Source organism: Amblyraja radiata, chromosome 33 (assembly GCF_010909765.2).
Source record: "Amblyraja radiata isolate CabotCenter1 chromosome 33, sAmbRad1.1.pri, whole genome shotgun sequence".
Classification (NCBI taxonomy): Eukaryota; Metazoa; Chordata; class Chondrichthyes; order Rajiformes; family Rajidae; genus Amblyraja; species Amblyraja radiata.
The window spans coordinates 16,293,735-16,320,237 of NC_045988.1; the positions used below are offsets into that span (position 1 = coordinate 16,293,735).

Below are 26,503 nucleotides of genomic sequence, written 5' to 3' on the forward strand. Positions count from 1 at the left end.
GGTTGGGTGAGTGGGCAAATGCATGGCAGATGCAGTATAATGTGGATAAATGTGAGGTTATCCACTTTGGTGGCAAAAACAGGAAAATAGACTATTATCTGAATGGTGGCCGATTAGGAAAAGGGGAGATGCAACGAGACCTGGGTGTCATGGTACACCAGTCATTGAAAGTAGGAATGCAGGTGCAGCAGGCAGTGAAGAAAGCAAATGGTATGTTAGCATTCATAGCAAAAGGATTTGAGTATAAGAGCAGGGAGGTTCTACTGCAGTTGTACAGGGTCTTGGTGAGACCACACCTGGAGTATTGCGTGCAGTTTTGGTCTCCTAATCTGAGGAAAGACATTCTTGCCATAGAGGGAGTACAGAGAAGGTTCACCAGACTGATTTCTGGGATGGCAGGACTTTCATATGAAGAAAGTCTGGATAGACTCGGCTTGTACACGCTGGAATTCAGAAGATTGAGGGGGGATCTTATATAAACTTACAAAATTCTTAAGGGGTTGGACAGGCTAGATGCAGGAAGATTATTCCCGATGTTGGGGAAGTCCAGAACTAGGGGTCACAGTTTAAGGATAAGAGGGAAGTCTTTTAGGACCGAGATGAGAAAATCATTTTTTACACAGTGGTGAACCTGTGGAATTCTCTGCCACAGAAGGTAGTTGAGGCCAGTTCATTGGCTATATTTAAGAGGGAGTTAGATGTGGCCCTTGTGGCTAAAGGGATCAGGGGGTATGGAGAGAAGGCAGGGATGGGATACTGAGTTGGATGATCAGCCATGATCATATCGGATGGCGGTGCAGGCTCGAAGGGCCGAATGGCCTACTCCTGCACCTATTTTCTATGTTTCTATGTTTCTATAGTGCCAGAGACCTGGGTTTGATCCTGACTACAGGTGCTGTCCGTATGGAGTTTGCACGCTCTCGCTGTCACTGTGTGGGTTTTCTCCGGGTGCTCCGGTTTCCTGCCACACTGAAAAGACGTGCAGGTTTGCAGATTAATTGGCATTGGTAAAAGAAAATTTGTAAATTGTTCCTAGTGAGTGGAGGAAAGTGCTAGTGTACAGGATGATCGCTAGTCGGCATCGACCCAGTGGGCAGAAAGGCCTGTTTCTAGGCTGTATCTCTAAGGCTTGAAGTCTAAAGTAAAGAGCAAGTTTTCACCATGTCTGTGCAAATTCAAAGCTCACTAGGTTCCAGAGTTATTTATTTTTAAACTGCAATTGTGTCTGTAAACTGTGTCGAAATCAAGTTATTTTGCAACATGGTTACATCAAGCAAAGGAATTTATTATAAATGATCTGTTGAGAGGAGTGATTGTGAGAAGCTAAACATAAGAATACATCATCTGACAGTTCACTCAAGCCAATTGGTGCAACACTCATTTTCATGGACAACATCTAATTTTATTAATTAATTTGTGTGGCATATTTGTCAAAATTTGTCACAAACATGCAGCAGCAAATTCTTTTCCAATGTTAATTGATTGGAAAGATTTATGAAAATAAATAAGATGCCACTCAAATGCCTTGTGCTGGTACTCCATAATATATATATATATATATTGTGTGTGTGTGTGTGTGTGTGTGTGTGTGTGTGTGTGTGTGTGTGTGTGTGTGTGTGTGTGTGTGTGTGTGTGTGTGTGTGTGTGTGTGTGTGTGTGTGTGTGTGTGTGTGTGTGTGTGTGTGTGTGTGTGTGTGTGTGTGTGTGTGTGTGTGTGTGTGTGTGTGTGTGTGTGTGTGTATATTAAAATGTGTGTTCTCAGAAGGCAAGAAAAGTAATCTCAGTGGTGGCATAAATCTGAAGCAGTGATTTTTTTCAGTTTGAACAGAATGAAAAAAGTGGACATCCAGTGAGAAATAAAATGTAAACCATCTGATGCTGAATGGAAAATTGGTTTCACATTCACCAGGTTTTTTATTGGAGCATTGGTTCTTGGTACTTTTTTGTATATTTGTTTTTTGAAAAATTTGTATATATATGTATGTACATATACATGTACATATACAAATATATACATATATATATTTCAGACTGTAAAAGGTTCTCGCCCCGAAACATCACCCATTCCTTCTCTCCAGAGATGCTCCCTGTCCCGCTGAGTTACTTCAGCATTTTCCGTCTACCTTCAGTTTAAACCAGCATTTAGTTTCTTCCTACAGGTTTGTAGATTAATTGGCTTGGTATAAATGTAAAAATTGTCCCCAGGGTAGGATAGTGTTGATGTGTGGTGTTCGCTGGTCAGTGAATTCAACCCTGTTTCTGTGCTGTATCTCTAAGCTGAAGTAAACTGCTTAACATTCTTTGAAGGTACTCACTTGGTCCAATGTAGAACCCTGGAATGAAAGCAATGGGCATGAACAACATTTGGCACCAAGCGGAAAACGCAAACATAGTGAGTTCCAATATCGGCAGATGGTGCTTCAGATAACACTCAGTCACATGTTATGGTCTGGTGAAACCACAGCAAGAGCACCAAATGGTTTTGCTTCACATTGATATTCCAGCTACTATTTAGCACAGTGTGAATCTAGTTTTTCCATCCTCAGAATGAAGCACAGCAAGACCATTTTTGCTCAGTGCCAGACTAGACCATACAAACTCTCATTATGAAGCAGTGCTCACAGAAGGACCACTACATTTCTCTATATAAAATAAGTGAGGTGACACTGGATAAACACTGCTTTTATTTCAAGCAGCCTTTGGTAAATTAAGCAATCCTTCACTCTATTTTCCGTGGCAGTGTTGAAATTAGTTGGATTGTGAGAAGAAATCGGCCACACTGCGGATGGAAACATTGGCCAATTCCGGGCAGGACTTAGAATCAAAGTGTCATAGAGTGTTGCAGCACAGAAACAAGCAATTTTGCCCCAAATCGTACATGCCGACCAAGATGGCCCATCTATGCTGGTCCCACCTACCTGCGTTTGGCCCATATCCTTCTCAACCTTTCCTATGCATTTACCTGTCCCAGTGTCTTTAAAGTGCTGTCCTCAACTACCTTCTCTGACAGCGGATCCCATATACTTACTACCGTCTGAGTGAAATGAAAATTCCCCTCAGGTGCCTATCAAATCTGTCCCCTCATACCTTACACCTAGTTTCTTGATTACCTGATAGACACAAAAACTGGAGTAACAGGGGGTCAGAGAGCATTCTCTGGAGAAAAGGAATAGATTACGTTTTGGGTCGAGACCCTTTGGTTTAAACCAGCATCTGCAGTTCCTTCCTACACTTCTTGATTACCTGATCCTGGGTTAAAGACTGTGTATTCAACTTATCTATTCCCCTCAAGATTTTATACACCTCTATAACACCACCCCTGCTAACATCTGCTGGAGGCAGATAAGACGGTGGCATTTAAGAGGTTTAGCACGTGAATATGCAAGAAATGGAGGGATATGGATCACGTGCCGGCAGAGGACATTAGTTTAATTTGCTATCATGTTCAGCTAGGACACTGTGGGCTGAAGGGTCTGTTCCTCAGCAGTATTATTCCATGGTCTATGTTTTTCGGCAAGAATGGCTCCAGATAACTTCTTTTTGCTCACCAGGTATGCTCTGCATTATAGCATTTTTCCCTCAAAATAGTTATTGTTCCTTTTACCTACTCATTGCTACGATTCCCTTAATCTCATGATAAAATGTCTCTCTTCTTATTCAAACTGCTTAAAAAACAAACAGATGCAAGAAGAGACTGAATCTGAGAGGAAAAAGCACACACGCACACACACACACACAAGTGCCCGGAGACGCAGAAACAATTTGTACCAGATGGAAGCTGAATTTATGAATGTGGAGAGATGAAGCAGCTCACTACCACACACTGACACTGACACATCTTGGGGCCTGCTCTCTGCCACAGAGTAGACCGATCATACCAAATGGCTTTTAATGAGATTTTTAGTTTCAGCCTCAATCAATGAAAGGCAGAGTCTAAACTTTTCAATTAAAACTATAGTGGTGAAAATGTAGAATAGTCGTAACTTTACACGATCCATATGTTTACTGTCACACATTATAATATGAGTTTAGCTTAGTTTAGAGATGCAGCACAAAAAAACAGGCACTTTAGCCCACCGAGTCCGCACTGACCAGCGATCACCCCACACTAACGCTATCTGACACAAACTAGGGACAATTTACAATTATACCAAGCCGATCATCCTACAAACCTGTACGTCTTTGGAGTGTGGGAGGATAGCAGAGTACCCTGAGAAAAACCACGCAGGTCACGGGGAGAATCTACAAGCTCCGTGCACCCAATCACCCATAGTCCGTATCAAAACCCGGATCTCAGGCACAGTAATGCAGCAACTCTACCCCTGGGCCACTGTGCTGCCCAAATAGTTTTTCATTGTATCTCATCACACATGGCAACAATAAGCCAATACTAATACCATTAACCAACTTACTCCATTGCCGAGGAGCATTTCTCTATGATCATGTCATCAAGAAAAAGCTGGTTAAGAGTAGCCTGACCAATCTGACTGTCCTTGATTACACTTTATCTCTGTTTGTTTTATTGTTGCCTTCTCCTAACTAACAATACGATGCAATGTGATAGAATTTTATTGATCCCAGCGGCTAAAAATGACAAAATACATGGAACATGAAATTAAATAAATTGATGAGTGGAAATGATTGGGGATGTGCAAAGATTGGGGGGGGGGGGGGCAGTCTACCCCATGGCAGAAGGTGGAGGAGTTTGATAGCCACGGGGAAGAAGGATCTCCTATGGCATTCTGTCCTGCATCTTGGTGGAACCAGTCTGTTGCTGAAGGTAATCCTCAGATTGACCAGTGTGTCATGGAGGGGTGAGCTGTATTGTCCAGGATGCTCTGCAGTTTGAGTAGCATCCTCCCTTCCAAGACCACCTCCCATTAATCCATCTAACAATGACCTATTCTACATTTTCCTTATTCTCCATCCCCTTTGGCACATTTTCATACCTCACACTCCCTTATCTCTGTATCTCCCTCTCCCCTGAATCAGTCTGAATAAGGGTCTCGATCCGAAACGTCATCCATTCCTATCCAGAGATGCTGCCTGTCCAGCTGAATTTCTCCAGCATTTTGTATCTATCTAATGCTTGGTATATGTTCCTCGAGACCGCAGTCTGATAAATATCACTCAAATTAAATCTGACTGGGTAACTCATAATTGGCAAGCTCAGTGTCATCAGAGGAAATAATCTTGCATTTTGTAGCCCAAGGAAATAATTTGAACCTGCTTGATCTCAGTTTGTCATGGGATGTCATGCTAGCATACATCCAACTTCTGTGTTCAAGAAGGAACTGCAGATGCTGGAAGATCGAAGGTACACAAAAATGCTGGAGAAACTCAGCGGGTGCAGCAGCATCTATGGAACGAAGGAAATAGATATATTTCCTTCGCTCCATAGATGCTGCTGCACCCGCTGAGTTTCTCCAGCAGTTTTGTGTACCTTACATCCAACTTCTGTTTTGTTTCAAAATGTCTTTACTATTCTTGTTTCTTAATGTAGAAAAATTGTATGTTTCCACTCAGTCAAAAGGCCCATCATGCCCATTGATCACATTTATCTATCTATCTATCTATCTATCTATCTATCTATCTATCTATCTATCTATCTATCTATCTATCTATCTATCTATCTATCTATCTATCTATCTATCTATCTATCTATCTATCTATCTATCTATCTATCTATCTATCTATCTATCTATCTATCTATCTATCTATCTATCTATCTATCTATCTATCTATCTATCTATCTATCTATCTATCTATCTATCTATCTATCTATCTATCTATCTATCTATCTATCTATCTATCTATCTATCTATCTATCTATCTATCTATCTATCTATCTATCTATCTATCTATCTATCTATCTATCTATCTATCTATCTATCTATCTATCTATCTATCTATCTATCTATCTATCTATCTATCTATCTATCTATCTATCTATCTATCTATCTATCTATCTATCTATCTATCTATCTATCTATCTATCTATCTATCTATCTATCTATCTATCTATCTATCTATCTATCTATCTATCTATCTATCTATCTATCTATCTATCTATCTATCTATCTATCTATCTATCTATCTATCTATCTATCTATCTATCTATCTATCTAGTGAAATATTTGTAACCAAGAAACGTTTAGTTTGGTTTTGTCTGAGCAACAATATTAATCACAGTACTATTAGATTTGCAATCCCAATTTCAATGACAGTATGGGGAGAGGGGAGTGGGTGGGAATCATAGCCAGCAGCTCCGCAATGGAGAAAGGCCATCATGGAGCAAGAGCAGATTATAACGCACTAAACTATTTTACTTGCATTGTCCACTTCTGAAGCTTCCATGTTGTAGAAAGTAATGTGTAAAAAAGAACTGCAGATGCTGGTTTAAATCGAAGGTGGACACAAAATGCTGGAGTAACTGTCCCACTGGGTTACTCCAGCATTTGTGCCTACCTTATGGAGAGGAATGTTGTACACTCTTAATGCAGCATTGTTTCATGCCTAATCGTGTGGCAGCACTGGTTCTCACCCTCAATCACTAGACAACTGTTGCTCAGTCTTCATTGTTAAAACATCGAAACATGTCCCCATTCAGCTTGCCTCATAATTGTATTACTGTTGTTGTTCACCATGATACAGAACTATGAAGGTGGACCTACAGGGTCAATGTTGAGTCTTTTGAATACTAGAATACTAATAAATGAAGAGAAGACCAGAGTGGGGATCACTGGTGAACCACTACACACACACACAGCCACACGCACCCTCTACCAGAGCAGGGGGTGATTTCATAAGTTCATTTATTGTCACATACACAAATTGGTGTAGTGAAATTCACTGGCCAGGTCAGTCAAATGAATGGATTTGGTGAGAGTCCTACAATTGTAACCTCAATTGAAATGTGCCACAAGATTACGGGATGAGGGATTTTGTGTTATGGAAGCTAAAACAAAATAGACAGAGAAAAATGTTTCAATTTGTGTATCCTCTCTGGCTTCCCAACTAAACATCAAAATGAAGAGAGCTCGAATGCACCATTGTTGTTTTAATTATATATCCATTGCAAACTAATTAAATGCCAAGAACTCATTATCTCAGGAACTCCTCCTTGTAAGAGATGTAACTCCATGTAACTTGAACAAGATTTAAATTTAGATTACCAGAAGTTATTGACAAGATTCAAGGTCATAATTCCTGTGCCTCTGTTCAACTGATCAGAGATAATTTATCAAATGAAACCTACTTAAGCTTACAAAACAGGTAACAAAATTCCCTTGTTGCATCCTCTATTCCAGTAAGACTAATCTGATGCCATGTTACACTTACGCCTACTGACTGTGCAATGTCCAACTACTAAGTGAAACAGTTCTGCCCTTGTTCCTGTTCTTTATAATTATATTTTCAGGTCCCAAAAGTTCACATAGTCTATAAAAGACCATGACATCTCTAATGAAACACTTATTAATGTGTTAAACATATTAATCTTTACAAGTTTTCTGATTCTTCTTAATATTTATGCTGCTGAATATTTTAACAGCTCATTACTCTCTACGCAGTCGAGACAACAGAGATGAGATGAATCTCCACTGCTTAATGAGTCCCTCTGGTTATTGTGGAATATATTAAATCTGAGAGAGGGGAGGGGGGGTTGGGGGGGAAGAAAAGGTTCCCAGAACGTAAAAAGTAACAAAAAGCTCAGATAATTAAACACAAGAGGAAATATTGGCCTTCATAGGGTCTTGACCCAAAACGTTACCCATTCCTTCTCTGCAGAGATGCTGCCTGTCCCGCTGAGTTATTACAGCTTTTTGTATCTATCTTAAGTTGTGAACAACACTAAAGAGCATGTGCAGTTAACTTGAATTAGCTCATGCTAAACTGTTACATTTTTTAGAGCCATGTTACCAGATGTCCAAATGAATAAGAAACTGGTATTTTGAGATCCCAAGACAAGTAGACTTGATGGTTGAATGTAGATACAAAGCACTGCAGATTCCAGTTTACAAAAAGGGACACACAGTGCTGGAGTAACGCAGCAGGTTAGGCAGCATCTCTGGAGAAAATGCATAGATGACTGAAGAATGGTCCCAACCAGAAATGTTGCCTGTCTCACTGAGTTGCTCCAGCTTTCTGTGTCTTTTCTTGATGGTGGAATGATTACGTCCAAAGATTTCAATGTAAATATTTCAACAAGATAAATTACATAAATTGCACCTCAGTTTTCCTTCCTACAATTGGGGGATTTTAATTGAATTGAATTGAATTGAATACATTTTATTTGCCAAGTATGTATACATACAAGGAATTTGCCTTGGTGCTTTGCTCGCAAGTAACAACACGACATACAGTAGACAATTAAAAATAAAACATTATAATTTAATCATGTGAAGAATGAAATAAAATACCAGAGCACAATGACGTTACAGATTTTTGGCTGTTGAGTAGTGCTACTGCTCGTGGAAAAAAGCTGTTTTTATATCTGGCTGTGGCGGCTTTGACAGTGCTTCAAAGAGTTTGTGGCCAGAGTGAGAGGGGTCAGAGATGATCTTACCCGCTCTTCCTGGCCCTTGCAGTGTACAGTTCATCGATCGGGGATGAGGTTGCATCCAACAACCTTCTCGACTGATCAAATGATGCGCTGCAGCCTTCAGATGTCATGCTTGGTGGCTGAGCCAAACCATACCTCGATGGATAAGGTTCTATGATGGTGTTAATCCTGGCCATTAATTGGACCAGTCCCATTACTTCAAAATGGGGTTAAGTGTCAGGGTTTGCTGGGAGATTTGGTCAAATTGGGATTGCTCTCTGCAGAGCTGGGACAGGCTGTGGGAGGTGCCAGTGTGTCTGGAACTTAGATACAATTCATATGCAAAGAATAGGAGGCCTTGCAAGCCTTGACAATCTGATACCAAATGCATAGAATGGATTGGGTGGCTGCAAACTAAATATACATTTTGTAAATAGCTTGTAAATAATGTTGCAGAATCTGACTCTGCTGGATGTTTATAGGATGGGGTGTTAAGCCTGGTCTGAGAGTTCTGTTAATCAGGGTAAATGTTTCAAAAGTTGACTTCATCTCGAAGTCAGTTGTGATTACAATGTATTGAACTGTTGTATCATTGGGTTAGGGAAATGTCTGTTATGTTTGGGGTTAATCAATATCTGTAATTGGGTAATTGAAAGACAACCCCCGTGTGGTTTGGCCCTCAGGTTCACGGGGCATATAAAAGGCCGTGATCATGAGGCTCAGGGTCGATCTTCTGGAGGAACTTCTGTCTGTGTGAGGCCTAGAGGGCTTGAACAGATAGACACAGGGATTGAACCCGTGGTGGGGGATAGGTACAGTGTTTGATCTGTGACGCGCTTTTGGTAAAATAAAACTTAGTTAATTCAAGTGCTTGATTCAGTGTTTTTACTGAAACCAGACTGGGGGGAAACTCAGAAACGAGCAATTATCAATGGCAGTATAAAACTGGACCATCATTGCCTGTGGCAGATTGTGTTTTCCCAGCTGCCGCAGGAAGTACATTCTATGTTGACCCTTTTTGACTGTGGATTCGATGGTGGCCTTCCATTTAAAGTCCCTGGAGATGATTGTTCCAAGGAAGTTAAATGACTCCACAGATGTGACAGTGGTGTCGTTGATGGTGAGTGGGGGGAGGGGAGGGGGAGCTCTCCTAAAGCCTACAATCAATTCCACCGTCTTAAGAGCATTGAGCTCTAGGTTGTTGCAATGGCACCAGCTGTGTCACTTCCTGTCTGTAGGCAGATTCCACCCTATCCTGGATCAGTCCAATCAGGGTTGTGTCGTCCGCAAACTTGAGAAGCTTGACAGGAGTCTGTGTAGGTGCAGTCCTTGGTGTAGAAAGAGTAAAGGAGAGGGGAGAGTACGCAGCCTTGCGGTGCTCCTATGCTGAGGGTCTGCGGGTCCGAGATGAGCTTTCCCAAATGGGCACAATCTAAGAATCTAGCAATGCTCCAATTAAACTGAGCATTTGGCTCTGATATTCTGGACAGGTTTATATCCAACAGATGAAGATCCATCACAGTTCATAAAAATAATAATCATGTCTGATATTTTTGGAAAGCTAAAATGCCAACATCAAATGAACCATTTCCATGTGAAAATGTAGTGACCATTCTAAAGTTCCATTAAATCTCCTATGCATAAAAATTAAATTCAATGTGTTACGTAAACACAAGTATTATTCTTAAACCACATTCAGAATTATGTAGCATAACGTATTCCAGATGACTACAGATGATTATTATTTAAAAATGCAGTTTAACATTTCAAGTAAAACCAATCTTATCTCAGTCATGAAGAAAAGACACAATTTTAATACAGCCTTATAATTTGCTTTGTCAACTGTAATACTGAATAATCTCAAATTCAGACTACAATTCTTTACCTATCCTAGTCTGAATGCTAAATTTATTTTTACATAGTCTTTTGTTATTTTCCGAGAACTGCATGCATTTAATGTGTCCAATAGAGCAGAAATACACCCATATGCCATTATACGGCTTATCTCTATCAGATTTGCACACATTGTTGCACTAGATATGTAAAGGCAGCAACCAAGTGAGCTATTACTTCTTCCACTATCACTTTTATCACAAATAATATCAATGCTTGAATTTAATACAATACAGTTGCCTTGGGATCTCAAAATAGCAGTCTCTCATTCACCCTGAAGTCTGGCAACATTATGTTGATAAATATAAAGCAGCTTAACACAGCTGAGTTAGGTTGAGGTTTATTATTGTCCTGTGCATTGAGGTACGGTGAAAAGCTTTGCTATCGAATCAGGTTGACTTGCAAAGCAAATATAGCTTAATGGTCCCAAAGTGTACTATATTATCCTAATATTAATATATATTATACTAATATAATGTATATTATACTCTATATATTATGTATATTATACTATAAGTAAATACTTATATTGTTTATAAGTAATGTAAGTATTATACTATAAGTAAGTACAATCAAGCCAAACTCAAGTTCTAAAAGTAGAGCAAAGAGATGTGAAAGAGTAGAGCGTGTAGTGGCCATTGGCCTGTTTTGCATGTCATTGAGGATGGCATGTGCCTTTAAATTTTAGACTGCCCGTTATATTGTGGGTGGGATTTATGGCATGTTTTTGGGCGTGTTTGGAGCTTAGATGCTTGCGCAGAAGTTTAGTTTTTAGATTAGTTTGGAGAGACCATGGGGAAGGTTAACCGTTCTACCATGCGGGGTCCACGCGAGATCTAAAGGAGATCATTCTAGTGTAACGGAGGCACGAGGAGTTTTCTAATGTTTAAAGTAATAAGCTGGAGTTCAATGAAGATTGCAGTAACGAATCGGAAGAAATTTGGATGCATCTTACTGTTTTCTATCAAAAATAAAGCATTTATTCATCAAAAGACTGTGTTTTGAATCCTTACTGTGAAGAAGCTCTGAAGGTCTCTGTGAGTGAGCTCGCATGCTTTTCAAAGACATTCTCATCCATTCTCATCAATTTAGCGGCTAGGGTGCTAATTTCCTGAAAGATATGAAAATCTGCTGCTACAGAGTGATTTAATGGATGATAGAAGAATCTCCTCTAGGACCAGTACCTAAAGAGTTGCCATGTTCCATTGCCATTTTGGGGCCATCAAGCTATGAGTCTTTATGAGTCAACCGGATTCCGTAATACTCTTATTTAAATGTGGTTTCTTTTTAACTCCTCCCGTGAAATATCAATCACGAAAAAAACAAGATGATTCTGTTGTGTGGCACACACTCATAGAGGTAACTCCAAGGTCAACTCTTATTGGAGTGCTCACCTCAGGACATGTACCCTTTTACAATTTATTTCTGCAAGCTTCCTATCAACTAATTATATTTTCACACGTCTTTGGAAGTACAAGTATGGCCTACTAATCCACAGACCTGGATCCAGAGACACAAGGTTTCAAACCACTGCAGCAGTTTAGAATCTAAAGCTCAATAATTAAATATTAAGAGTGAGTAGAAGTATTCTTTAACTCAGAAGCTTATCGCCAAAAAATCTGGTTTACTTATGAGTGTAAAAATTATGTGAGGCATAGTTATGGTGGACAATCAGAATCCTTTTAGGATGGAAAAAAATACTAGAGGGCATAGTTTCAAGATGAGACAGGTAAAGTTTTAAAATGTACGGGGCAAGTTTTTTTTTTAACGCAGAGAGTGGTAGTTCCCAGAACGTGCTGCCTGTGGTGACAGTTGAAGTAGATACAATAGTGGCATTTAAAAGACTTTTAGATAGGCATATGGGTGGGAAGGAATGGAGGGATATGGGTTATGTGCCAGTTGATATGTGGTGGTCTTGGTCTTGTGTTTGGCACAGACATTGTGGGCTGAAGGGCATGATCTTGTGTTGTACTGTTCTATGTACTTGTGTCCTTAGTGGAATAAAATTCACTATCCTTACCGACCTAACTACATGACTCAAGAACATTGATGCGATCTGACTTCCAGGCCTGCAATTAACCTGTAATGATAGACCGACAAGCTAATCAGTTGCCAGTAACTCAGGTCATGATCACCATCTGAAGGAATATTTGGAATGGTCAACAAACGCTGGCCTGTTCACAATGTCCACATCCCACATATAAATAAAATGAAAACTCCAGCAACGATCTAGTGCATTAAAGAAAGAGATTCATAACATGTTTCCTTTCTGGACCAGGGGAGTGGAGTACTTTAATAACTATTCATCATTAAAAATTATTCTTGCATCTTGCTGCAGCATTAAAGGGCAATTAATCCGGAAATCCAATCAATTAAGTTTAAGTTCCCCAGTGACCACGGCAAGATTTGAATCCCCGTCTGAGGATCCTTCATCCGATTCGGAGGATGAATAAACCTTTAGCGCACGGCAGACAAATGGTGTTTGCACAGAGAGGAATCTTGGTCAGCGTGGACGAGTTGGGCTGAAGACCCCGGTTCCGTGCTGTGTAATGCGATTAATTTACGAAAAGGTACGGACGATTGTACCTAGTCATTCCTGACCCATTCGTTGGATGACATGTGTGAGGGCAATGGTAGATGCACCCAGGTGAGAAAATTCCACGTTGCATTGTTCCATGTTTAAGGCAGAGATAGATAGATTCTTGATTAGTACGGATGTCAGGGGTTAAGGGGAGAAGGCAGGAGGGAGAGATAGATCAGCCATGACTTATGGTGGAGCCATGTCGGAGTAGACTTGATGGGCAAAATGGCCTAACTCTGCATTGCAGTGTGTGAAACTAACCACTTCGAAAGCATATAATGGATGCTGGTGCAAAAATGGAGTATTATGACAAGGTAAGAACTGAATCCGCCTAACAATTCAGGGCGACCACAACTGAAAGCAGCAATTGCTTCAAAATAAGATCATCTTATTCATTTAAGAAATTGACTTCTCCAGTTAATGCACATTTGATGACTTTTACAACACATATTCCACTTGAGATTTTTTAAATAATTCCTACAAAATTAATACAGGATTTAGAAATGCAGATATCTCACACTTGTCTAATGAAACACGGCTTGACAGATTTCTTCCAGAGCCCATCACTTTAACATAGACTTGCATTAAGATTCTGCAGGGACTTAATTACTGATGGTTAAGAATGGAAAACACTTTTTAATTGACAAGATACAAGCTTTGAACTGGTTAAGTATTACAATATTCAACCTAAAAAATGCCCCTACATTAATTTATTTCAAGAAATAGCAGTTCAGCAAGATCATAACACAAACTACAATGGTTAGTGTAGGAAGGAACTCCAGATGCTGGTATAAACCGAAGATCGACAGAAAAAGCTGGAGTAACTTAGTGGGCCAGTGGATCAGTCTGACCTACTGAGTTACTCCAGTTTTTTGAGTCTATTTTAGTGGATCTAAAACGACAATCGGTGGTTTTGAAAAGGATTTATTCACAATCGCAATTCTCCGACTATACGAGTCATACAACACAACTGACCACAACGGTGGTCCTCGAACGGCTGGCGGGCAGAGCCCAGAAACCGCGCGAAAACCCGACCCCTCCCATAGTCACGTGCGCACGGCTTCCGACCGCAGAGTTCGATGCTGACGCGCACCAGCAGGTGCCGCTACACTATCTCCAATTGTTAGTGCAAGATGACAATTTCCAAAGCTAATGAGTAAACTGTGAAGGTGACAAAGATAACATTTAAAACTCTTATACAAAGCAGACCAATCATGGTCCATGAAACATAACAATTCTGACACTCAGATATCTTCATTTTCCAAGTTTTAAATTATTTAAAAATCCAGATTACTATCCTTGTTAAAAAATAATACATTTACATTCGTTCTCCTGTATGGTACAGAGATACAGCATGGAAACAGGCCCGTCGGCCCACCGAGTCCACACTGACCATCGATCGCCATTCCACACCAGGTCTATTATCCCACTTTCTTATCCACTCCCGGCATGTAGAAGCCAATTAACCAACAAACCCCCTCGTCTTTGGGATGTGGGAAGAGGATGTTTCAGTTAGTGGGAGAGTCTGGAACTTGTGGTCACAGCCTCAGAATTAAAGGACATTCTTTTAGGAAGGAGATGGGGAGAAATTTTATTAGTGAGAGGGTGGTGAATCTGTGGAATTCTTTGCCACAGAAGGCTGTAAAGGCCAAGTCAGTGGATATTTTTAAGGCAGAGATCGATGGGTTCTTGATTAGTACAGGTGTCAGAGGTTATGGGGAGAAGGCAGGAGAATGTGGTTAGGAGGGAGAGATAGATCAGCCTTGATTGCATGGTGGGGTAGACTTGGTGGGTAAAATGGGCTAAATCTACTATTCCTTATGACCTTATGAAACCGGAGCACGCGGAAGAAACCCACGTTGTCACAGGGAGAACGTGCAAACTCCACACAGACAACACCCAAGTTAAGGATTGAATCCGTATCCATGGCGCTGTGAGGCAGCGGCTCTACTAGCTACGCCACTATGCCACCCCTGGTACGGAAGATGGAACATTGTTTATTTGATCCATTTAGCCTCAGTGCACAAGGGGTTAAGAGGCTAATTTCAAGAGGCTCGTTTTATTGTCGTATGTCCCTGATAGAACAATTAAATTCTTACTTGCAGCAGCACAACAGGATATGTAAACATAGTACACTGCTTGAAATTAGATTAGCAAAAAACAAATGTGCATGTTTTTATGTACAAATGAAATATTAAAAATAATAAGAAATGTACCACGATCTTTTAGAAATCCCGTCGATCAGGAAATTGATCTGTGAATTTACAGTTATGAACCCTGTCTCACTCCCTGTTCCTATTCTCCATTCCCAGTGCAAGCATTCTATCCCCAGCATAATTCACTGATGTACAAATATTATTATATAATCATTCATTAAGTAGCAAGCAGGGAAAGGAGGGATATGGATCATGCACATACAGATGAGACTAGTTTATCTTGTCCAGAACAAACATTATGTGTTGAAGGTAGACACAACATGCTGGAGTAACTCAGCAGATCAGGTAGCACCTCGGGGAAAAACAAATAGGTGACGTTTTGGATCAGAGCCCTTCTTCAGACTGAAAAGTTAAAGGTTGAAGAGCCTATTTTATGTTCTATGCAAGTTAAAAGTTACTGACAAGGAGCAAAGCACACGGAAAGTTGGGATTTGGTTTAGATTTTTTTTAAGACATCCATCCCCAGCAATCATATTAATTTAATGAAAAGGTAATGACTTGACCAAATATTGCAGCTTCCATGCACTGGTGTCATGAGTGCAAGGAGCTTCAATTCATGGTTATTTTAGTGGCACTGCCTTCAGGGTGTTATGACAGAGAGTACATGGAGAGTGCATTTTAACTGTGCTGGGCTGTTGCCTACTTGGCAGCAGGTACATTACAAGACAGCTGTCAGTGAGGAACCACCATGTGAGATTGCTCCGATTGTATTCTGCTCCACTAATGGGCAGAGAAACATAGAGACAAAGAAAAATAGAAAAATAGGTGCAAGAGTAGGCCATTCGGCCCTTCGAGCCAGCAACGTCATTCAATATCATCTAAAATCAGTAACCTGTTCCTGCTTTTTCCCCATATCCCTTGATTCCTTTAGCCGTAAGAATTCTCTTGAAAACATCCAGTGAATTGGCCTCCACTGCCCTCTGTGGCAGAGAATTCCACAGGGAAAGATAGATTCTTGATTAGTACAGGTGTCAGAGATTATGGGGAGAAGGCAGGAGCATGGGGATAGGTGGGAGAGATAGATCAGCCATGATTGAATGGTTGAGTAGACTTGATGGGCTGAATGGCCTAATTCTACTCCTATCACTTATGACCTTATGAGAAACACAGCAGTGATTTCTTAAAGCAAAGATGTCCACATTTCACGTTTTCTTGGTAATCGCAAATTTGACATGAGTGCCTTTCGCAAAACATATTCCACCACTATGAAAACATTAACCATTTATATTCTCAGAGACCTTTAACACATATCTTTTAGTTTGGTTTAGTTTAGAGATACAGCATTGGAAACAGGCCATTCCACCCACTGAGTCTGTGCTGACCAGCGTTCACCCGAATCTCTCCCACCTTTTCCCCAAAAAATAAACCCTTCAGTTTCTCCTGCATTCACATATTCTCTCTGTGTCTGTGAGCCTTTTCCCCTGATGTTCCACCATCCTCTCCCAGCCCAAGGATATGCTGGTAATTTAACCTAATTTAGATGAATGGCAAGAACATCAGGCAGGAGTTGATGGACCTGTGGGAACAACACGTGACAGGGAAATAAACAGAGAAATGGTGTTTATGGAATTACTCTTCTGGGCCAAATAGGCTTCCTGAGTCAGTATGTCAAGAGTGTTTAATTGTCATGTGTTCTGACAACGGGGCCATGAAATTTTTACTTGGAACGTCACAAGTAAATACAAATGACTTTCTAAACAAACAAGTTTTAGGCAGTCTCCACTGATCAAGTTTCACAAGCCAATACCACTCACAACAAAGCAATCTGGTGAACAAAATATAAATGGAAACCAATGGTCATTAAATTGGAAAAGGAATTGGCATTTTTGTTCCCACATTATTATACACTGCAATTACTAAAATAAAACAGAGAAGTGATGTTTGCGGTAAATCCTGGTGGATTTAGTACATCTGTTAGTGCTACCTTTACTCATTAGATCTTCGGTTAAGATTGAGTGTGCGTCCTATTTGTAAATGGACAGATGGTCCAAGAGGACTGAATTGGATAATAGAGCCTTGAGGAATGATTGCACATAGGTTTAAAAAATAAAAGTGATATTGAAGAAGTGTAGAGCCAGCAGGAAGAAGCAAAATCAACTGAAAGCCATCTTGAGACATATCATCATTGCATTATGTCAAGATTTCATTCTGCAGCTCATAGCCAATCCATCCTAACAATATCACAAACTCACTGACTGCCTTCAGCATTAATGTGTGCACATAATTAAAAACAATTTTTTTGATTAATTCAGTGCAAGTATTATGTCTGAGTTCTTGCCGTGCCCTGTAACAAAACACACAATTGCCAATGAGGGAATATGAAGTCATTGCATCGGCAAGACTTCCATCACTTAATTTCTCCTTATTTGCAATCCCAGACCACATCTTCTTGCATTTTCAACTTTCTTTCAGCATTCAGATCAATCTTCAGATTCAGATAAATGCATAATAAATACAGTCAAATCTGTTTGTCACTTAAATACACACACTGCAGAAATGAAGAATCTGTCAAGTGCAAATATACATACTGCAGATGATTTTGTGCCTGTTCCAATCAAATGAGATTTCAGAATTCTATTTGCATTTTACTCCTGATTCAGATAGATTCATATCTGTAATCAATACAAATTTAAGAAGAATTTTGAAGCAAAAACAGAAATGCACTCAATTCAATTTGTCACATTAAGGTCAGATTGTGCTCCACAATAAGGTCAGATTGTGCAGACTTTATTACTTTGACTTTAGTGCAGGTAAATGGCATGCAGTAATATGCAATCAACCTTCCTGAGTTGAAGGTATTTCTCCTCAGTACATCCAAACTATACCTTGTCTATCAGTGGTGATATATGTCAAGCACCGCAGATACGATGGGCTGGACTAGAAACTAAAGGTGAATTCTGTAGGATGAGTGATTTAGGGAATGGTAAAGGCAGAGGAAAATAGGAGAAAGTAATAATCCATCAAATACATCCAATAATATTTTTGAAAATGATAAACACAAAATGCTGGAGTAACTCAGCGGGTCAGGCAGCATCTCTGGAGAAAAAGGCTGGGTGCTGTTTTGGGTGGGGACCTCTAGACCCCTCTCCAGAGAAGCTGCCTGGCCCGCTGAGTAATTCCAGCGCTTTGAGTCTATAGAAACATAGAAAATAGGTGCAGGAGTAGGCCATTTGGCCCTTCGAGCCTGCACCGCCATTCAATATGATCATGGCTGATCATCCAACTATCTTTGGTATATACCAGCTTCTGCAATTCCTTGTTTATACTAATATTTTTGAGAATATCTTTCTTCTTCCGAGCGTCTGAGTGTTCCCTAACCAGAGGCCTTAGATGAAACAGGAGGTCCGCAATCCAGTGAAGACCTGCAGCTGGTTCAAGTCAGGCGGTCCAGAGTCAAACAAAAAGCACATGTACAATCTCCAGAAGGCCATCAAGAAAAAAATGAACACTTCTGGACAGGACTGGAGACAGGGCTTGGACACCATCACTTCCAACATGGTAAAACCCCGATTAGCTCAAGCGACAGTGATGCAGCACTCCTGGATGAGCTTGACAATTTATATGCTCTCTTAAAAAGGAAGAAGTATTATATTTCTTCACGGGCTCCCACAGACTCTGACGATCTTGAATTCTCAGTCTCTTAGGCTGACATGAGAAGATCCTTCTTGATGCTGAACCCTTGGAAAGCATCCAGCCCTGCTTGTGCACCAGGAAATGTTCTTAAAATGTTGGCAGAACAACTGGCTGGAGTTATTGCAGAAATATTCACCCTCTCACTGCCAAGGTCTGAGGTATAAGGATACCTATACTGGTACTCAAGAAGAGCAAGATGACAAGAAGGGCAAGATGTCTCTACCTACTGACCAGTGTCACAGATCCAATGCAATGAAGTTCTTTAAGGGGTTGGTAATGATTCACTTCAACTCCCACCTCGGTAATGACTGAGACCCACTTCAATATGCCGACTGCCTCAACAGATCAACACTGGATGCAATTTCGGTGGCTCTCCATTCAGCACATGACCACTTGGACAACAGGAATACATACTTCATGTTATTGTTCATGAGCAAAAGCTTGGCGTTCAACTCCATCACCCTTTCCAAACTCAGGTAACTGGTTCTGTGCTCCTTCTTATACAACTAGATCCTTGACTTCCTCATCAGCAGACTTCAATTGGTATGGATTGGCTCCAACACCTCCAACTATACTCAATACCCAGGCACCTCAGGGCTATCTGCTCACTCCTGATCTACAGGAACTAGACCCACGACTTTGTAACCAGACACAGCAGCAATGCCATCTTTAAATTTGCGGATATAACACCATCATTGGACAAGCAACATGTAATGAATCAGAGTACAGGACAGAGATCGACATACTGGTTGAGTGGTGCCAGAACAGCAATTTTGCTTTCATTATTAGTAAGACCAAGGAGCTAATTTGTGACTTCAGGAAGGCAAAGTCAAGGGACCATGCAACCGTCTTCACTGATGGGATGGTGGTGGATATAGTTACTAGCTTCAAGTTCCTGGGCATACACATATTTGGTAATCTGTCACAGGTTGAATAACTTGATGTAGTCACAAAGAAAATGCACCAACTAAGAGGCAACTAGTTCACACAGAAGGTGGTGGAACAAGCTGCCAGTGGAGGTAGCTGAGGTAGGTACAATAACAACATTCAAAAGACAGTTAGACAAGTATATGGATAGGAAAGAGGTATATGGGTCAAGCATGGGCAGGTGGGACAAGTGTAGAGTGGATACATTGTTCGACATGGGCAAATTGGGCCAAAGGACCTATTTTTATAATGTACATCTCCAATTCCTCAGAATTTTGGGGAGAACTAGCATGTCACTGAGTATCAAATTTGTTTAAAGAATGGGTGATACTCTTTTAAACAAGTCAGGGGAGAGTATGCTAAAGATAGATACAGGAATAACACAGTGGGACAGGCAGCATCTCTGGAGAGAAAGAATGGGTGACATTTTGGGTCAAGATCCTTCTTCAGTCTGGTCTTTTTCAAAGAGCATACTGACTGGTTGCATCCCAGCCCGGCTTGGAAATCACAGCCTGACTTCAAACACCCAAGAAAGAAGAAGCTGCAGGAAGTGGTTAACATTGCCTGGTCCATCAAGGCTATAGACCATACCATCGAAGAGAGCAACAGGAATTGTTGCCTCAGGAAGGCAATTAATATGATCAAAGACATACACAACCCTGGCCACCCTCTTCTTGCAGCGAACACTTTGAAGGAGGTACGGGAATCTGAGAATCATTGCCTCCAGATCCAACAACAGCTTTGTCTGATCGACCAACATGTTTTGATCACCTCGCATAACCCTGCCTCAACCACAGAGAACGACAAATAACTTAGCATTACTATTGAGCTCTCGGCACTTTCTATTTTGCACTGTTGTGACTAGTTAATGAATAACAGTTTAACACCTCTGTAAATATAGCAGGCAAGCAATATCATAAATATGTCATGTTGTGTATGTATGTGCATAAATAATAAAATAAGATTAACTGACAAATTATTGTATATTTGATGCTGTTGTTGCATCTAATCGATCCAGTGTATATGACATAAAACATGGTTCATTTTAAGGTCCACACCTATCATCATCCCTTATGAGATATACTGTAATCTCCCACCGATGTTTTAAATTACAATTTGAAATCAGTTCACTCATTATAGGAGAAACTTGCATTTCATTGCATTAATTTAGAATACGATTTCTTGCTGAAATTAGAGTCGTACAGAATGGAAACAGGCCCTTCAGCCCTATTTCCTCATGCTAACCAAGATATTCCACCTACACTAGTCCCATCTGCCAGTATTTTACCTATATCACTCTAAACCTTTCCTATCTATGTACCTGTCCAATAGTCGTTACAATGTTTTACATGGTTTGAAATTTATTTTTGACAAATACATAATATTTGGCTCTCACTTGATGTACTGAAATCAATCCTGATAAGATTGTCCAGCGTGTTGTTTTCCAATGTTGACTCAGTGAGGCATTAGTTGGCAATAGTTAAAATGGTCAATCGTCACGTATGGCTTGATAAAGCAAAACAACTATTGCATTGGATATGATCTTAGAAACATACAAACATATAAAATAGGTGCAGGAGTAGGCCATTCGGCCCTTCGAGCCTGCACCACCATTCAATATGATCATGGCTGATCATCCAACTCAGTATCTTGATTCAATGAGGAGGAACAGCCAAGCTTAATACTCATCGCATTGTGGAAAATAATCAAAAATCTTTGAAAAATAACTATAAGATTCAGGTTAACAACAAGAGATGAAAAATCAAATTGTGCAGAGTTGCTCAGCTATAATGTTGGTTAATATTGGAAAACGGCAATGCCCTCTTATCCGTTGTGCTTGGATATTTAATTGGCTACGGAAGGACTATAATTTGTCTGGTAGACAAAAGATATAAACAGTGGAAAAAACAATATGCAAAACATCCTTCTGCACCAAAAATGTTGGCTGCTATTATGAATATTGATACTTTTCACACTCAAGATTGTATTTCAAACATCACATAATCAAGTTTGCTATTCCGTCTCCTGTGAGTCTGCTGACAATGCACTACATAGGTTCATAAGTGATGGAAGCAGAATTAGGCCATTTAGGCCCATCAAGTCTACTCCTCCTTTCAATCATGGCTGATCTATCTCTCCCTCCAAATCCCATTCTCCTGCCTTCTCCCCATAACCCCTGAAACCCATACTAATAAAAAAAAATATCTTCAGTCACAGTTGCTAATCACATGTTAGGACAGTTTATACACATTGAAAGCTATTTCCAAATTGCAATTCCACTGAAGATAATGAAATTGGTTATCAGAAGAGGAGATCACTGTCTAAATTCATGCTAATTGTACAATTTCATCTTTAGAACATAACTCAAATTTGATAAAGATGAAGTGCTTGCAACTCAATTATTTGTTTTCCTTTGAAAGTAAAGAATACTCTGTTAATTAATATTAAAAACATTTTTCAGAGACAACTAATATTATAAATTAAATACTACTCACCTATCATTTTCAATTAGTTTTATCCCATTGAGAAAAAAATCTATAACAACTAACTTTCACCATAAACTGACAACATGAATCAAATATTAATGGGGTAAATGACTTGCAAGCTTAGGTAAATCCACCCCTAACTCCACTCACCCTAGTTGCAAACAGCAGTGTATCTTCCAGCTGACTAGACCATTGACACCTGGACACCAATACTGCACTTGTGAACCTCTCAAAGACCCGTGATCAGTTCTTAGTTACGCTCCAATTCCTTTCATTTAATTGAATAAACAGACACAAGATTGGTCTCTCTGGTCACCGAGGTCTTAGCTGATCATTATAGGACTTTTGGCAAGGTATGGCACAGCTTTCTTTTTTGAGCTGAGGCTGCAGGAAATGTCTCACCAGGTATAGATGATTGTGATCATCGCTCAGATGCCCCACCTAGCATGACCTGGCCAATAAAACCAGTTAAGTCAATAGACCAGTATTTTTTCCGGAAACGACTGAAAATTAGTTTCATCTCCTTTCTCTTCCCATGTCCATTCATCTTCTGTATCATGGATTTTTATAATTTCCTTGTATGACAAAGTGAATAGTGTTTGCACACACCAACGGCCATCAGGCTGAATACCAACAACCATCAGGTTGACAAAAGAATAGCAATCTCTCCTCATCACTGACTTGCCAGCCAAAACAAATATTTCTATTTGTCTGAAGAAGGTTCTCGATCCGAAACATCACCCATTCCTTCTCTCTAGAGATGCTGCCTGTCCCGCCGAGTTACTCCAGTATTTTGTGTCTATCTTCGATTTAAACCAGCATCTGCAGTTCCTTCCTACACAAATATTTTGTAACAGCCTCCATTAAATATTTGATTGTTTTTTTATTGATTTTACCAGATAATCTCCCCCTCTAACTATGTGCATTATTCACATGAAACACTGGGCCACATTATCCATATGATCCTCATGATCCACATGATCCACACGATACACTGGGGCACATATGGAAACTTCTGCAGATTGATTCCTGGAAAGATTGGGTTCTCTCATGAGGAGCGATTGAGTGAACCAGGTGATTTTGGGAAGTTGTTTCCACTGATTGGAAAATCCAGAATTGGGCAATAGATCCAGGATAAAGATCAAGACAGGAAGAATTTCTGAATTCAAAGGTTTGTGAATCTTTGCAGTGAGATGAGATCATAAAATATATTTGAGGCTGAGATAGACTTTTAGGACTTCAGAGTTATGGGAATCAGGCAATAGAGTGATGATCAGATCATACATAATCTCAGTGAATGGTAAAGCATGTTTACTGTGCTGAATGGACCACTATAGATTCTATTTCTCACTTTCCCAACAATTTAGAGGCCTGAGATTTCAACAACAATGCTTGAGTTTTTTAATTTCTACAACTAATGCAGGACAGCAGCTGGAAGACATACTGTGAGCCGATAGAGGTGGGCTGTAGAGGCTTTGCAGGATGCTCACTCTGCAAAGTCCTCAACCAGATGGGCATTACGAGGCTGGCAAAGAAGAGGGCCATTCAATCCGCAAGCGAAGCCGCAGATGGCTTTGGATTAAGAGGGCTGATCCGTGGGAGGTTGCTGCTGGGACGCAAGTCGGGCTTGATCAACCCGGCTGGGTCGCCTGGGCGAGAGTGTCTGATGTGGTGAGACCCGAAACACCCGATGACCCCAGGTCACATCACTGAGGATCTAGAAGATGTATCTTTCACACAGTCACACACAGTCGCACCTTTGAAATGTATTGCATTATCAAATAATAATTTTAGACTACTTTCAAAACATGGCACGAAAACTATTTCTGAAGGCTGAAGAGAAATGGGGAAAGGCAACCACAAAAATGAACGAGTAAATACAGCATAGCCTCACCTGTATACTTCCCCATAATCACATACTAGAAATAATTCAGTGTCCATTATGATTTTAATATCCATTTTACAACTTAGGACACACAACTGCATGCAATTACCAAAATGTGTAATTTATGATATTCTACACAAATTTCCTACCCTTTGCCTGCTCTGGTCAATCAACAAGGTTTAATTTAAGATTCACCTCCAAATGTTGTGAATTTATGAATTTTCAAATAGTTTGAAACCATTAAGCCTCAGACATTCAGCCAGGCAAACTTGCTTTGTAGATAGTAAACAGCCGTCTTAGTCTCCAAAATGGGAAATAAAAGCATCTTCACTATTAATGGGAAGCAAGCTTGATGTAGGTCAAAGGTTGCCGTTTTGTGGTCTAACCTGAAGTGAGGTTAGCTTAACCAATAGAAACATATATATTCCTGCATTTGTGAAAATCACCGCTATATATACATTTTTTCCTGAAGGACTATTCCTGATTTTGTTCCCTGATTCATTCCTTTCAGGTCACGTCAAGGTCACCAATCACTGTCACTCTTACTTATTTCCAGCCAATCGTCATGATTATCTTGAACCAATCACCAACATGACCTCCTAAACCAACCGGTACCATTAGTGTCATGAAGTTTCCCTGTACACAAATAAAATAGCACGTTTACCAGTTGCAAGTGCACTAAGTAGTACATATTCTTGCACGCGTCAGCCACAATAACCAAAAAATCAGCGCTAACAAAACTCAAAACAAAATCATCGCAGCATAAGAATGGTGACATGAATTGAAGCAATAAACTATCTAAAACCTGAATATTTTATTCAACTCACAAGCAGTTTATAAAAAACCCTAATGGGACACCATCATGTATTCAGGACAAAAAGGCTTAGATTTTTTTTTCCCATTAATGAAACATTTTTTCAACACATCATTCTAACAAATGACAGTGTTTTTATCCCCGAAAGAATCACAAATAAATAATGCAAATAAGTTGACCAAATTTGACAGACCTGTCAAAATTATCATTTGGCACCCAAACTAATTATCTCAGAAAGCTGAAAATAGCTTCTCGATTCAACTATTCAATGAAGAAAGCAAAACTGATTTTTTTCCAACATAAATGTTTAATGAAAAATTCTGTATTATGGTGTTTATTCATCGCACTGACATATTCTGTAAATTATTTAAAATAAATGAATTTATTCTAAGGTTTTCGGAGAAAGGTGTGACAACCATGAAAGGTGTTTAAGGAATTCTTCAGCTATTTGCAGCAACACTGCCTCTGCAATTTTATAAGGGGAATGTTGTTTTTTATAGCATACGACTAAACAGCCTTGCATATTACTATTTAAAACTATCGACTAGGGATTTGGAATTGCTGAATGGATTATTAATCCCCCAAGAAATCATATAAAATGAAAACCAAGCAGCTCTTCGGACATCAAGACCATCCAGCACCCATTCATACTAAAGAGCCTGTCCCACTGTACGAGGTAATTCAAGAGTTCTCCCGAGTTCTCCCCTGATTCGAGCTCGTGTAATGTACGTAGCGGGTACATAGGAGCTCGTGGTTGTCTCGTAGAAGTAAAAAGTAACCATTTTTTTCATTACGATTATTTTTTTACTCGTGGACATTTTTCAGTGTTGAAAAAACGTCACAGATGCTAGATCTTGAAAATATTAGATGTAGACGTCTGAAGAAGGGTTTCGTCTACGTCTGAAGAAGGGTTTCGGCCCGAAACGTTGCCTATTTCCTTCGCTCCATAGATGCTGCTGCACCTGCTGAGTTTCTCCAGCTTTTTTGTGTACCTTTGAAAATATTAGACTTGTTTTAGCAGAAAAAACAGAGCATTTTTCAAAGACATGGACACCATTCATTGATTTATTACAAGGATAGTATGGTGCAACACAATTTTGGAGTTAAATCTAATTACGGGTTGGGTGATGGTTGGGGAGGGATGCGAGGCAGGTATATCACCACCTTTTGTTTTTCTTTCTGTTTTTGTCTTTTTATTTCTCTACGTCTTCCTTATTTCTTTTACTTACTCACGCTTTGGCTACCCACTTTGGTAGTCTAAGGGTTCTATCCTTGCAAATGCCACTTTTCCTCTCTCTTGCTTTTTCTTTCTACTTTTCGCTCAACTATAGCTAAAATCAAACTTAAAGCTGTACAATAACTGTATTATGTCATATGGAGTCTTATACCATGGGTAGGTGTGTACCAATGATTGTCACACTGAGGTGCATACCATATAGGCCCCACATTCAGCAATGAGGCTGTATGTGAATGCTGTATGTGAATGTCAGAATGTCAGAATGGAAACTCTTTAACACACATCTCTT

General features: G+C 39.9%; 1 protein-coding gene and 1 long non-coding RNA gene across 5 annotated transcripts in view; both read right to left on the bottom strand.

Moving 5' to 3' along the window:
• LOC116991390 (opioid-binding protein/cell adhesion molecule homolog) overlaps positions 1 to 26,503 on the bottom strand; it is a 1,877,101-nt gene that overhangs the window by 383,021 nt on the left and 1,467,577 nt on the right. The window lies entirely within an intron of this gene.
• Positions 3,633 to 20,339, bottom strand: LOC116991394. The gene is made up of 3 exons (XR_004416776.1): positions 20,317 to 20,339; positions 19,338 to 19,345; positions 3,633 to 3,645 (listed from the first exon to the last, which is right to left on the bottom strand). It is a non-coding gene; the product is annotated as an uncharacterized LOC116991394 (long non-coding RNA).